At 40.2% G+C, this 13,353-nt stretch overlaps 1 pseudogene; it reads left to right on the forward strand.

Annotated features, from left to right (window-relative positions):
• Positions 1-635, forward strand: LOC118981093 (60S ribosomal protein L18-like; annotated as a pseudogene).
• Positions 636-13,353: the final 12,718 nt, after the last annotated feature.

Here is a 13,353-nt window from a genome sequence, read left to right on the forward strand (position 1 = left end):
TCCAGACTTGGTGGAACAGAAGGTGCCATAATGACAGTCGATGTCTGCCGCAACAAAGACCAAAAGATTCAGTGCAGGGAGACCAAGAGCCAGGACATCTACTTAAGGCTGTTGGTCAAGCAATACAAGTTTCTGGCCAGATGAACCAACCCCACCTTCAACCAAGTGGTGCTGAAGATGTTCATGAGTCACGCCTGCTGGCTGCCTCTGTCCCTTTCCTGGATGATCTGGAAGATGAAGCTTCCTGGGAGCAAGGGAAAAACTGCAGTGGTTGTAGAGACTATAACCAATGACATGCATGTTCAGGAAGTGCCCAAACTGAAGGTGTGGGCACTTCATGTGAGCAGTCACTCCTGGTGCTGCATCCTCAAAGCCAGGTGAAGATTCTTACCTCCAGCCAACTGGCCCTGGGCTCCCCCAAGTTCTGTGGTACTGTCATCCTTTCTGGTCCCTGCAAGGGCTGAGAGGAATAGAGGCATTTCAGCAAAGTCCCAGGAACCCCTCACATCTACATTGAACCCAACCTACACTCCAAGGGCTGGGAGTTTGAGTGCACAGGAGGCCAACAAACCAGATGTGGCTACAAAAACTAATCCCAGATCCTACCTTGTTATTAAAAAGATTTTGGATGCTGAGAAAAAAAGATCTTGCATGTCAAGAACTAGATAATACTTAAATTTTTCAGTTCAGCAGTCAAGGTACTTTCCAATCTGACCTAAGCCTGCCTTTCAAATCTCATTTATTCACTGATTCACCAAATTTTTATAAAGAATTTAGTGTGTTAGACATTTTCACTGTAAGTCTTCAGTTCTGACCAAGCAAGTCAAATGCTCTTCGTAAATATAAAATATACATTCCTGCTTCCTTACCTTTGCTCACACCATTCCTTTCTCTTGAGGAAACTTTCTCACTCCTGTCTGCTTACTGAAGCCTATCCAAGCCTCCAGCCTCAGCCTGATTAATTTAACTAAGCATCCCCTGAGCATCCAGTTTGTGTCAGGCACAGTTCAAGCATTGTGTAGATCCAACATAACACATAGGCTCAGATATCAAAGAGCTTACAGTTTGGTCAGAGAGATAGATAATCATGAAAGAGTCCAGAAGAGAGGATGATTCATTGCTTTATGTGTGTGTTTGAGCAGTGGGGGCAGCAGCTGGATGTTATGAAATGCTACACAGAAAACCTGACCCAGAACAAAGCCCTTTGTTCATTTGCTTGTTTTTATTATTTATTGTTTATTCTGTCCAAAGTATTTTCAGTGAAAGAGAGTTTATTAGTGAAGCAGTGAGACAGAGAGGAGGGTACTCCACTGGCAGAGAAGCTGTCCAAATTTTTTGTTTTGAAAAATTTCAAACATAGAGAAAAGCTGGAAGAATAGAACAATGAACATTCCTTTACCCATTATCTATAATTCCTCTGTTGTTAACACTTCACCACCACATTCCCTTTTTCTCTGTTTAGACATACAAACACATATTTGTTTGCTTGTTTCTTTTTGCTGAACCATTGCTTGTTAATTGTAGATACAGCAATATTTTAGCCCTTCAGTACATATCTCCTAAGAGCAAGTACAGTACATTCTCCTACATCACCATAATACAATGACCATACTCAGAAAATTTAACATTGACCCAACACTATTATCTAATATATAATCAATATGCAAAACTCACCAATTTTTGGCAATAATGTTATCTGTAGGTGATTTCACTCCACCACCTCCACTCCATTCAACCCAGGAAGGAATCAAGGATCATACATTGCATTTATTTTTCATGCTTCTTTATCATCTTTTTTTATTCTTTCGTTTTTTATAATCATTTTTTAAAGATTTTTGTTTATTTATCTTTAGAGGGGAAGGTAAGGAGAGAGGGAGAGAAATATCAGTGTATGGTTGCCTCTCATGTGTCCCCTGCTGGGAACTGGCCTGCAACCCAGGCATGTGCCTTGACTGGGAATCAAACCGCGACCCTTTGGTTCACAGGCCGGTGCTCAATCCACTGAGCTACATGAGCCAGGGCTCTTTATCATCTTTTAATTTGGAACAGTTTCCAAGCCTGTTCTGTTTTGTTTGTTTTGTTTTGGTCTTTCCTGACACTGACATTTTTAAAGAGCTGAGGCCAGTTTTGCAGAACATCTTTCAATTGGCAAAAATACTCTCAGGATGTGTCATTGCCAGTACATTGCATTGGGGACATATGATATCTCTTTGTCCTATTAATAATGATAGTGATCATTTTGACCACCTGGTTACAGTACCATTAGCTAGGTTTTCACAATATTAAGGAAACTTTTCCTCTGTTTAACTAATAAGAAATGTGTAGGGTCGTGCTTTGAGTTTGTGAGAATATCTTTGCTATTAGGACTTCGAAGGATGAATAGAACTTCCCCAGGCAGATAAGTAGGGGGAATATTCTAGACAGGAAGAGTAGCACATATAAAGGCACAAAGGTATGAAATGATGTCAGGAGAGCAGAGAACAACAACTCAGAATTACTAGAAAAAACAGCTAAGCAGGAGTGTGGCAGGTGGAATGACTAGAGGAGCCAGCAGTGGAGGTCACAGAGAGCCTTGCAGAAAATAATTGGGCTTGATCCTGTAGGCCATGGTGACACACTGGAACATTTTATGCAGTGAAATGGCATAATCAGAATGGATTTTTAGGAAGCTCACTTACAGCTATATGAATAGATTTGTGGAGGGGTGATGTGGTTGAGAGAAAGGCAAAATTTGAGGGTGCAAGAGCTACCATGATAGTCTAAGTGAAAAATGATACATCTATTGCAGACTCTTCTCTGACATGGAAGCTGGATTAAATCCAAATATAGTTCACGTCCTCCAGTGTACAAAAGTTGCAGGAGAAAATATACAGTATAAAAGTTAAAAACAAATAGAACAATACCAGAAAACCTATACATACATATGCATATAGAGTTGGGCAAAAGTAGGTTTACAGTTGTGAGTACACGAAACACAAAGTTTATTATTTTTAAAAACATTTAAAAAATATTGTATGTATTTATTTTAGAGGAGAAGGGAGGGAGAAAGAGAGGGACAGAAACATCAATGTGTGGCTTCCTGCCATGTGCCCCCTACTGGGGACTGGGGACCTGGCCCACCACCTAGGCATGCACTCCACCGGGAATTGAACCCATCACCCCATGGTTCTCAGGCCAGCACTCAACCACTGAGCCACACCAGCCAGGGCTAAAAACATTTTTAATATTATTTATTACCCAGTCAAAATCATGTTCAATATATTAAAATGTTTTTATATCATTCTAGTCTTTTCAGTGCACAATAGAATTTTAATCAGTGTCATAAATGTGGGTAGTTTTAGACTACATTTTTCACTTATTATATTATATTATTTATTTTTAAATTTAATTCTTGTTCAAGTACAGTTTTCTGTCTTATATTCCCAGCCCTGCCTAACTCCCCCAGTGCTCCCCACCTCCCTCCCATTTCCACCCCCCACCTTAGTTATTGTCCATGTGTCCTTTATACTTATTCATGTGAATTCTTCCCCTTTTCCCCCGTGATTCTCTCCACTCTCCCCTCTGGTCCCTGTCAGCCTGTTCTGCATTTCAGTGTCTTTGGTCATATTTTGCTTGCTTGTTTGTTTTGTTGTTTAGATTCCTGATAATGGTGATATCATATGGTATTTGTCTTTCACTGCCTGGCTTATTTCACTCAGTATAATGCTTTCCAGTCCCATCCATGCTGTTGCAAAGGGTAGAAGCTCCTTCTTTCTTTCTGCTGCATAGAATTCAATTGAGTAAATGTACCATAGTTTTTTGATCCATTCATTGACCGATGGGCATCTAGGTTGCTTCCAACTCCTGGCTATCGTAAATTGTGCTGCTATGAACATTGGGGTGCATAGGTTCTTTTGGATTGGTGTTTCAGGGTTCTTAGGATATAATCCAAGCAGTGGAATTGCTGGGTCAAAAGGCATGTTCATTTTTAGTTTTCTTAGAAAATTCCATGCTGTTTTCCAAAGTGGTTGTACCAGTCTGCAATTCCACCAACAGTGGACCAGGGTCCCCTTTTCCCCACAGCCTCTCCAGCACTTGTTGTTTGTTGCTTTGTTTATGATGGCCATTCTGACTGGTGTAAAGTGGTATCTCATTATGGTTTTAATTCACATCTCTCTGATAGCTAGCGATATTGAGCATCTTTTCATGTGCTGCTGGATCCTCTGTATGTCATCCTTGGAAAGCCCATTTTTTAATTGGGTTTCTTGTCTTCTTTGAGTGGAGTCGTGTGACTTCTTTGTATATTTTGGAGATTAAAACTTTGTCTGAGGTATCATTTGCAAATATGTTCTCCCAAACAGTTGCTTCTCTTTTTATCTTGATACTGTTTTCCTTAGCCATGCAGAAGCTTTTAATTTTGATGAGATCCCATTTGTTTATTCTTTCCTTCATGTCCCTTGCTCTAGGGGACATATCAATGAAAATATTGCTGCGTGAAATATCTGAGATTTTCCTGCCTCTGTTGTCCTCTAGGAATTTTATGCTGTCACAATTTACATTTAAGTCTTTTATCCATCTTCAGTTTATTTTGGTGTATGGTGTAAGTTGGTGGTTTAATTTCTTTTTTTTTTTGCATGTACCTGTTCAGATATCTCAACACCACTTGTTGAAGAGGCTATTTTTACTCCATTTTATGCTCCTGCCCTCTTTGTCAAATAGTAATTGACCATAGGGACATGGGTTTATTTCTGGGCTCTCTGTTCTGTTCCATTGATCTATGTTTCTGTCCTTATGCCAGTACCAGATTCTTTAGATTACAGTGGCCTTATAATATACTTTGATTTCAAGGTGACTCCTTTGTTCTTCTTTCTCAAAATTGCTGAGGCTATTTAGGGTCATTTATGATTCCATATAAAATTTTTTAAATTTATTTTTTAAAGATTTTATTTATTTATTTTTAGAAAGAGGGAAAGGGAAGGAGAAAGAGAGTTAGAGAAACATCAGTGTGTGGTTGCCTCTCATGTGGCCCCACTGGGGACCTGGTCTGCAACCTAGGCATGTGCCCTGACTGGCAATCAAACCAGTGACCCTTTGGTTCACAGCCTGCGCTCAATACACTAAGCTATACCAGCCAGGGCTGGTTTTGTTTATTTTAAATGTTTTACATATATTCTCATTGGAATTTTGATTGGGATTATATTAACTTTATAAACTAATCTGGTGGGAATTTGTCTTTATACAATCATTCCTTTAATGAACAAAATATATTTTATGGTTTTTTGTCTTTTTATAAAGTTTATACCTTCTATAGAGTAGTGGAATATTTCATAGTATTATATCAATACTTCTAGGTATTTTATAAATTTTATAGCTATTGGAATGGTACTTATGTTTCATCCTTTCTTCCTACTTTCCCTTTCTCCCATAGTGTCTCTCACCTTACTTCCTCCTTCCTCATCCTTCCTCCTTCTCTTTTCCCTTTCTTTCTCCCTTTGGTTAACACAAAATGACCCTTAACAAATATAGACTACTCCTGCATTGCTTATTCTAACTCACTGACATAAATATACCAACCCACATGGTTGGGAGTTTTAACCAAGGGACTTGATAGGTATGAAGCAGAAAAACAAAAGCTTTTTATTTAGTAAACTCATCAGTACTAATAAGCCAATTAACTTGTTAATGCTTATAATGAAATAAAATCCTGATAGAAAATCTGATAAATTCTACTCAATGGGCAAAAACTAAAAGCTTATACACTAAGATCAGGAACAAGACAAGGTTGCCCATTTTCACCACTTTTATTCAACATAGTATTGGAAGTTTTAGCCACAGCGATTAGACAAGAAAAGGAAATAAAAGGCATCCATTTTGGAAAGGAGGAAACAAAACTGTCGTTGTTTGCAGATGATATGATAGTGTACATGGAAAATCCAATAGACTCTGCCAAAAACCTGCTCGACCTAATAAGTGAATTTGGCAAAACAGCAGGATGCAAAGTCAATATCCAGAAATCAAAGGCATTTTTGTATAGCAACAATGAAAGAGCAGAAGCAGAAATCAATAAAAAAAATCCCATTCAATACAGAAAAAACAAAAATAAAATATCTGGGAATAAACCTAACCAAGGAGGTAAAAGAGCTATAAACAGGAAACTACACAACACTGAAGAAAGAAATCAAGGAAGACACAAATAAATGGAAACATATACCGTGTTCATGGATTGGAAGAATTAACATCATCAAAATGTCCATACTACCCAAAGCAATTTACAGATTCAATGCAATGCCTCTTAAAGTGCCAATGGCATATTTCACGAACATAGAACAAACACTTCAAAAATTTATATGGAACCATAAAAGACCCTGAATAGCAGCTGCAATGTTAAGAAAGAAGAGCAAAGCAGGATGGATTACAATACCTGATACCAAACTGTATTACAAGGCCACTGTAATCAAAACAGCCTGGTACTGGCATAAAAACAGGCACATAAACCAATGGAACAGAACAGAGAGCCCAGAAATAAACCCAACTCTCTAAAGTCAATTAATATTTGACAAAGGAGGCAGCAACATAAAATGGAGTAAAGATAGCCTTTTCAACAAATGGTGTTGGGAGAACTGGACAGCTACGTGCAAAAAAAAAAATGAAACTCGAGCACCAACTTACATCATACACCAAAATTAATTCAAGGTGGACAAAAGACTTAAATATAAGCCGTGACACCATTAAAGTCCTAGCGGAGAAGATTGGCAGGAAAATCTCAGATATTTCATGCAGCAACATTTGTACTAATATTTCCCCTAGAGCAAGGGACATAAAAGAAAGAATAAACAAATGGAATCTCCTCAAAATAAAAAGCGTCTGCATGTCTAAAGACGACAGTATTAAAATAAAAAGAGCACCAACTGTATGGAAAAACATATTTGCCAGTGATACTTCAGACAAAGGTTTAATCTCCAAAATATACAAAGAACTTACAGAACTCCAGTCAAAGAAGACAAGCAACCCAATTTAAAAATGGGCAAAAGACTTGAACAGATACTTCTCCAAGGAGGACATACAGAGGATCCAGAGACATGAAAAGATGCTCAGTATTGCTAGCTATCAGAGAGATGCAAATTAAAACCACAATGAGATACCACTTCACACCAGTGAGAATGACCATCATAAACAAAGCAACAAACAAGTGTTGGAGAGCTTGTGGAGAAAAGAGGACCCTAGTTCACTGTTGGTGGGATTGGAGACTGATACAACCACTACAGAAAACAGTATGGAATTTTTTCAGAAAACTAAAAATGGATCTGCCTTTTGACCCAGCAATTCTACTGCTAGGATTATATCCTAAGAATCCTGAAACACCAATCCAAAAGAACCTATGCACCCCAGTGTTCACAGCAGCACAATTTACAATAGCCAATTGTTGGATGCGCCCTAGGTGCCCATCAGTAAATGAGTGGATCAAAAAACTGTGGTACATGACCTGGCTGGTGTAGTTCAGTGGATTTAGTGTGGGCCTGCGAACCAAAGGATTGAGGTTCAATTCCCAATCAGGGCACATACCTGGGTTGCAGGCCAGTTCCAACCACGGACTCAGGGGAGGCAGCCATACATTGATATTTCTCTCCTCTCCTTTTCTTTTTCCCTTCCTGTCTAAAGATAAATAGATAAAATCTTTAAAACAACAACAACAACAACAACAAAATCTGTGGTACATTTACATAATGGAATTCTATGCAGCAGAAAGAAAGAGGGAGTTCCTAGTCTTTTTGACAGCATGGATGGAACTGGAAAGCATTATGCTGAGTGAAATAATCCCGGCAGTGAAAGACAAATACCATATAATCTCACCTTTAACAGGAACCTAATCAACAAAACAAACAAACAAGCAAAATATAACCAAAGACACTGAGATAGAGAACGGGCTAACAGTGGCCAGAGTGGGAAAGGGAGGAAATTTTAGGGGAACAGGGGAAAAGGGGAAGAAGGGTTTACAGGAACAAGTATAAAGGACACATGGACAAAAACAAAGGTGGGGTGGAAATGGGAGGGAGGTGGGGAGGCCTGACAGTTTAGGCTGGGATGGGAATAAAAGGCAGAAAAGTGTACTTGAATAACAATTAAAATAAAGATAAAAATAATAAAAAAAGAAAATCTGATAAATTCATAAAGAAATTTTCCTGATTTATGTAAAAAAGTAAAATTATGTTGGAAATTGAAATAAAATTCTAACATACATGTTCATATATTTTCTATATAAATTGTCTAACCTAAAAGTGATTTATTTTTTTCATTCAATAGAAATATTTTATTGAAGCTCTTTATAATTCAATCAGGATTTGTTACATAGTAACATACAGTTTGCTTCTAGTGGCACTTACGTTGCAAGCTCATTATGTGAATGAGCTCTGAAGTTATGCCTTCTTTTATGTTACAACATTTAATATAGTGTTTTGCACTAATAGGTACTAGGAGATGTGTGCTCTGTTTATGAAAGGAAGACAATTTTCACAAGAAAAATGACTTTCACAAGGATAAATGGCTGTTTCCGGTGGGTTTTTTTTTTATCTAGAATTTGGTTGAGATATTCTTATTTCTTGAATTAGTTTTTATAGCAGTATGAGTGAAATAAACAATGTCATATCCCCTTTCTTACCACTCAAATGGTATGGGCTAAAAAAAAGTGAAAGATTTTGAAAATAGAAAAAAATGGAAATGTGTATTTTCTCGACTGTAGGGGTTGAAGATCCACAATATTGAAGGAGAGTGTTTTACTTCTTTTTCCAAGAAGTAAATGTATCTCACCAAATGTATAATGATTTATAATAAAATAATGTCCAAACTATTTTATCTATATGGGCATATTTTCCTAGTTCATGTAAACATGGGGATACCCTTAAGGTCTTGTTCAGCTATAATTAAAACCAATATAAAGGGTTTTTTGGGAGGGGTTTAAAAAGATTTAAAAAATAGTTTCTGTATTTATTTATTTTTAGAGAGGAGGGAAGGGAAGGAGAGAGGGAGAGAAACATCAATGTGTGGTTGCCTATTGTGTCCCCCTTCCTGAGGACATGGCCCACAACCCAGACATGTGCCCTGACTGGGAATTGAACTGGCAACACTCTGGTTTGCAGGCCATCACTCAATCCACTGAACCACACTAGCCAGAGCCCAATATAAAATTTTATGGCAAAATTGGATATCAAATCCTCATAAAGAAGATGAGGCCCCCCGCACTTAAAAGTTGTTTATAATTTACATGTCAATAAATATGCACATGCTATGACACAGTATTCAGAAAGCTAGCCACCAATTCCCTAAGCAGAATGGTGAGATTTGGGCCTTGGGAGCTTCCTTTCTTCCATCTCTGTATTTTTCTTTTTTTAAAATAAGATTTTATTTATTTATTTTTAGAGGGAAAGGGAAGGAAAGAAGGACAGAAACATCAATGTATGGTTGCCTCTCGTGAGTCCCCTGCCAGGAACTGGCCTGCAACCCAGGCATGTGCCCTGACTGGGAATCGAACCGCGATCATGTGGTTCACAGGTCTGCGGTCAATCCACTGAGCTACACTAGCCGGGGCAGTATTTTTCTATTAATGTAATATATGCATGTACTTCAAATAGTCAACTACTTCTATAAGTTCTGTTATGAAAAACCAATTTGACCTTTTACGTAGTTATTTTTGTAGTTACCTTCTTATCTATAGAACAGTGCCATCCAATAGAAATATAAAGCAAGCCACATACATCATTTAAAATTTGCTCATAGCCACATTTTAAAAAAAGTAAAAAGAGCATGAAAATAATTTTAGTAATATATTTTGTTTAACTGAATATATCCAAAACATTATCCTGTTAGCATGTAATAAATGTAAGCAATCATTAAGACAAATCTCAGCTCTAGCTGGTGTGACTTGGTTGGAGCATTTTCCTGTAACTGAAAGATTGTGGGTTCGATTCCTGGTCAGAGCACATGCCTGTGTTACAGGCCAGGTCCCTAGTGAAGTGTACGCTGGAGCAAGCAATCAAATTTTCTCTGTCACATCTTTGTTTCTCTCCCCCTCTTTCTCGCTCCTTTACCCTCTCTCTATAAAAAATTAATAGATAGATAGATAGATAGATAGATAGATAGATAGATAAGTTTCAGCTGTGGGGACCCCCCTGAAAAATGAGGGGTCCCAGTCCCACACAAGGCTCCTAAGCCCAGGGTTCCAGTTCCAAGAAGAAAAGGTTCCAAAACTCCAGGCTGTAAAAACCAGTGGGAATTGAGGTTGAATTCCAGAGGGTGCTCGGAGTCCCAAGCAATTACTTTTAAAGGGCCCTTGGATGGAATTACTCTGACTCACTCCCTCTGAGCTCCATCACTGGAGCAGCAGCTTGAAAGACACCAGGGACATATGAGGAGGAACTGAAGTGTCGGAAACCAGGGTGAGAGCTGGAGGGGCAGCTTTCTCTCAGATAAAAGTGCTGGCAGAGGCCATTTTTCCTTTGGTAAGCTCTTTCCCAACAGAAACTGCAGGTGGGCACTGTATCTGAATTTCCATTAACCTGGCTATCACTGTTTGTCCCATCCTGGTGATTCCCCAAACCCCACCCTACCAAACTTGTGGGCCCACCCAAGCTGTTTCCAGTGGCTTTTCCATACCAATGGACTGTCTTGGCTCATGCCTCACATTACCTAAAATTTCTCAAACAAGCATCATCTGGCCTTGGTACACCCCATACTTCTAGGTAAATGAAACCAAAAGTCCCTTAAACTATCCTCATCTTCAGAAATTCTCTCTTTTTTTTCTGCTCTGATTGGGTCTTTTCTGTTACCTTGTCTGTGAAATCACTGATACGACCCTCTGCTTCACTGAACCTACTGTTTGTTCCCTCTAGTGTATTCTTCATTTAGATACTGTATTCTTCATTCATGTCTGTTATTTTATATGGTTTCTATGTCCTTTTTCATGCCCTTGTAGTTCTCACTAAGTTCCTTGAACATCCTTATGACCATTTTTTTTAACTGTATGTCTTATAAATCACTTGCCTCCTTTTCATTTAGCTCTTTTTCAGGAGATTTCTTTTGTTCTTTTATTCGGGGCATGTTTATTTGTTTCCACATTTTGGCAGCCTCTTTTGCTTGTTTCTGTGTGTTAGGTAGATCTGTTTTGACTCTCAGTTTTAATAGGGCAGCCTTATGTAGTTGATGTCCTGTGGGATCCAGTGGCACAGTCTCCTTGATCACTTGAGCTGGCACTCCAGGAATGTCTCTTGTGTGGGTTATGTGGGCCTTCCTGTTGTAATTGAGCCTTGATTGCTATTCGCCTGTTCATGTGTGGGGTTGACCCTCAGGCTGGCTATTGTGAAGATCAGCTGTGACCATAGTGTACCAGCTCCTATGTGGGTGTCAACCACATGAAACAAAATTTGCCTCAGTAGGGTCAGGTACCTGCTAATATCTCCCTCTTGGTAATGCTGCTTGTGAAGCTAATTTGATCCTGTTCTGACATTGTCTGAAGCTGGCCACTGGTATGTTGATGCTGGGGATCTTTGGAGAGACTCTGGTGTAGACCAATGTCAGACACTGCTTGTGACTGTCCCTGGACAAGCTGTTTGGAGCTACAAAGCAATCTAATTTGTGACTTCCTCTGCTGGACCTGGATGTGTACCAGAAGGACCAAGCTGTGCACCAACACTGCTTGGGCCGACTTCGAGCCCAGGAGCAGGTCAGCAAGAGTCCCAAGGCATCTTGATATCTGCCTCTGTCTGCTTCCACCTGTCAACTGCCAGTTAGGCTCAGGCACTGAAAGAGCCTCTGGTGGTACTGGAGTTGCATGAGGTAGGTTCCCAGTGAGTCACCAGGTAGAGGCAACTATTGTTCACCAGATCAATACAGGTTCAAACTTGGTGCCAGTGCTGGGTATGAGGCCACTCAGCAAAATCCAAGGGTATATCAAGTAGGTATATCACCTACTGGGTGCTCACATAGCTTTGTTGTGGGGTGGGGTCTTAGGAAATCATCAGATTTTATCAGGCCCAAACAGTCTTGATTGTGTGTGATGGGAGGGCTCTGCACTGGTCAGACATACCAGGGAAAAATGGCCCCAGTCTTGACATCACACAACTAGGTTTTTCCCAGATTCTGCCAGGAGCTAATCTCAGCAAGGTAGTGCTAGTGGGAGTTGGGTGGATGGGCTAGTGGGTTTCCTGTAAAGGGGAGGTGCCACTCAGGCTTCAGGGAAAGTAGGAGGAATGGCCCCCACCCCAGAGCCACGCACCTCAGTCTGTTCCAGATTCTGCTCAGACCAAAGTAGTGTTGAGCTACCATGAATTGGGACAGTGGGGCGGCTAGGAGCCTGGAGAGTGGAGCCAGTGGATCTTCCATGAAGGAAAGCACCAGTCTGACTCATGGGAAGTTGGGGGAATGACCCCCATTTCAAAGCAACACAACTCAGTCACCAACACCTCCTTAGCCTACCCAGTCTTCTATACTCTGACCAGGGCAGCTGACTCCTCAGCTGGGTGTGAACTCTTTAGGGTGGGGACACAAGGAGGCCAGAGGGTAGGGCTATTGCTTCCCCCAGGCTGATGCCATAAAGAAGGGAAGGCTCCACCCAAGAAAGATGGTGTCCACAGTGTGCAAGAGAGACTCAGCACAGGGATCTGGTGGCTGTCCCTTTAGCTCCTTCCCCAGAGCCACAAACACGTCTCTCATCATGCAACTCTAGTTTGTTCCATCCTCCCTCCACAGGAGTCCAGGGTAAGTGGATGTGAACAAAATTTTGTGCACTAGCACTTTAAAATCTTTTTTAAAAGATTTCATTTATTTTTACAGAAAGGGGAAGAGAGGGAGAGAAACATCGATGTGAGAGTGAAACATCAATCAGTTACCTCTCATATGCACTCCAACAGGGGACCAGCCTGCAACCCAGGTAATGCGCCCTGATCAGGAATTAAGCCAGCAACATTTTGCTTTGCAGGATGACACCCAACCAACTGAGCCACACTGGTCAGGGCGCATTGATCTGTTAAGACCGTGCCTGTCTTTAGTAGACGCCATTCTCTCCCAAGCAGACAGAATCCCTGCTGATTTTCACAACCAGATGTTATGTCGGTGCCTCTTCCTGGCTCTGGTGCTCTGGAGTAGGGGGTTCTACCTGGAGTTGAAATACCTCATTTATCAGGGGGAGACTTTGCAGCTGAGCTATCCCTTCAGAATCTCAGCCAGCACCCATGGGAACAGGACCAGTCTTTTTCAGGTTTCTGCCCTTCCTACCAGTCTCAATATGGCTTTTTTTTCTATAAATCCTTGTTTATAAGACTTCTTTTAAGATAGGTTTCAGTTGGTTTTTCCGCTTGATTGCTTTATATTTTCATTGGAATTCCA

This window comes from Sturnira hondurensis, unplaced genomic scaffold, assembly GCF_014824575.4.
Source record: "Sturnira hondurensis isolate 20B ecotype Veracruz unplaced genomic scaffold, ASM1482457v3 Scaffold0023495, whole genome shotgun sequence".
Lineage (NCBI taxonomy): Eukaryota > Metazoa > Chordata > Mammalia > Chiroptera > Phyllostomidae > Sturnira > Sturnira hondurensis.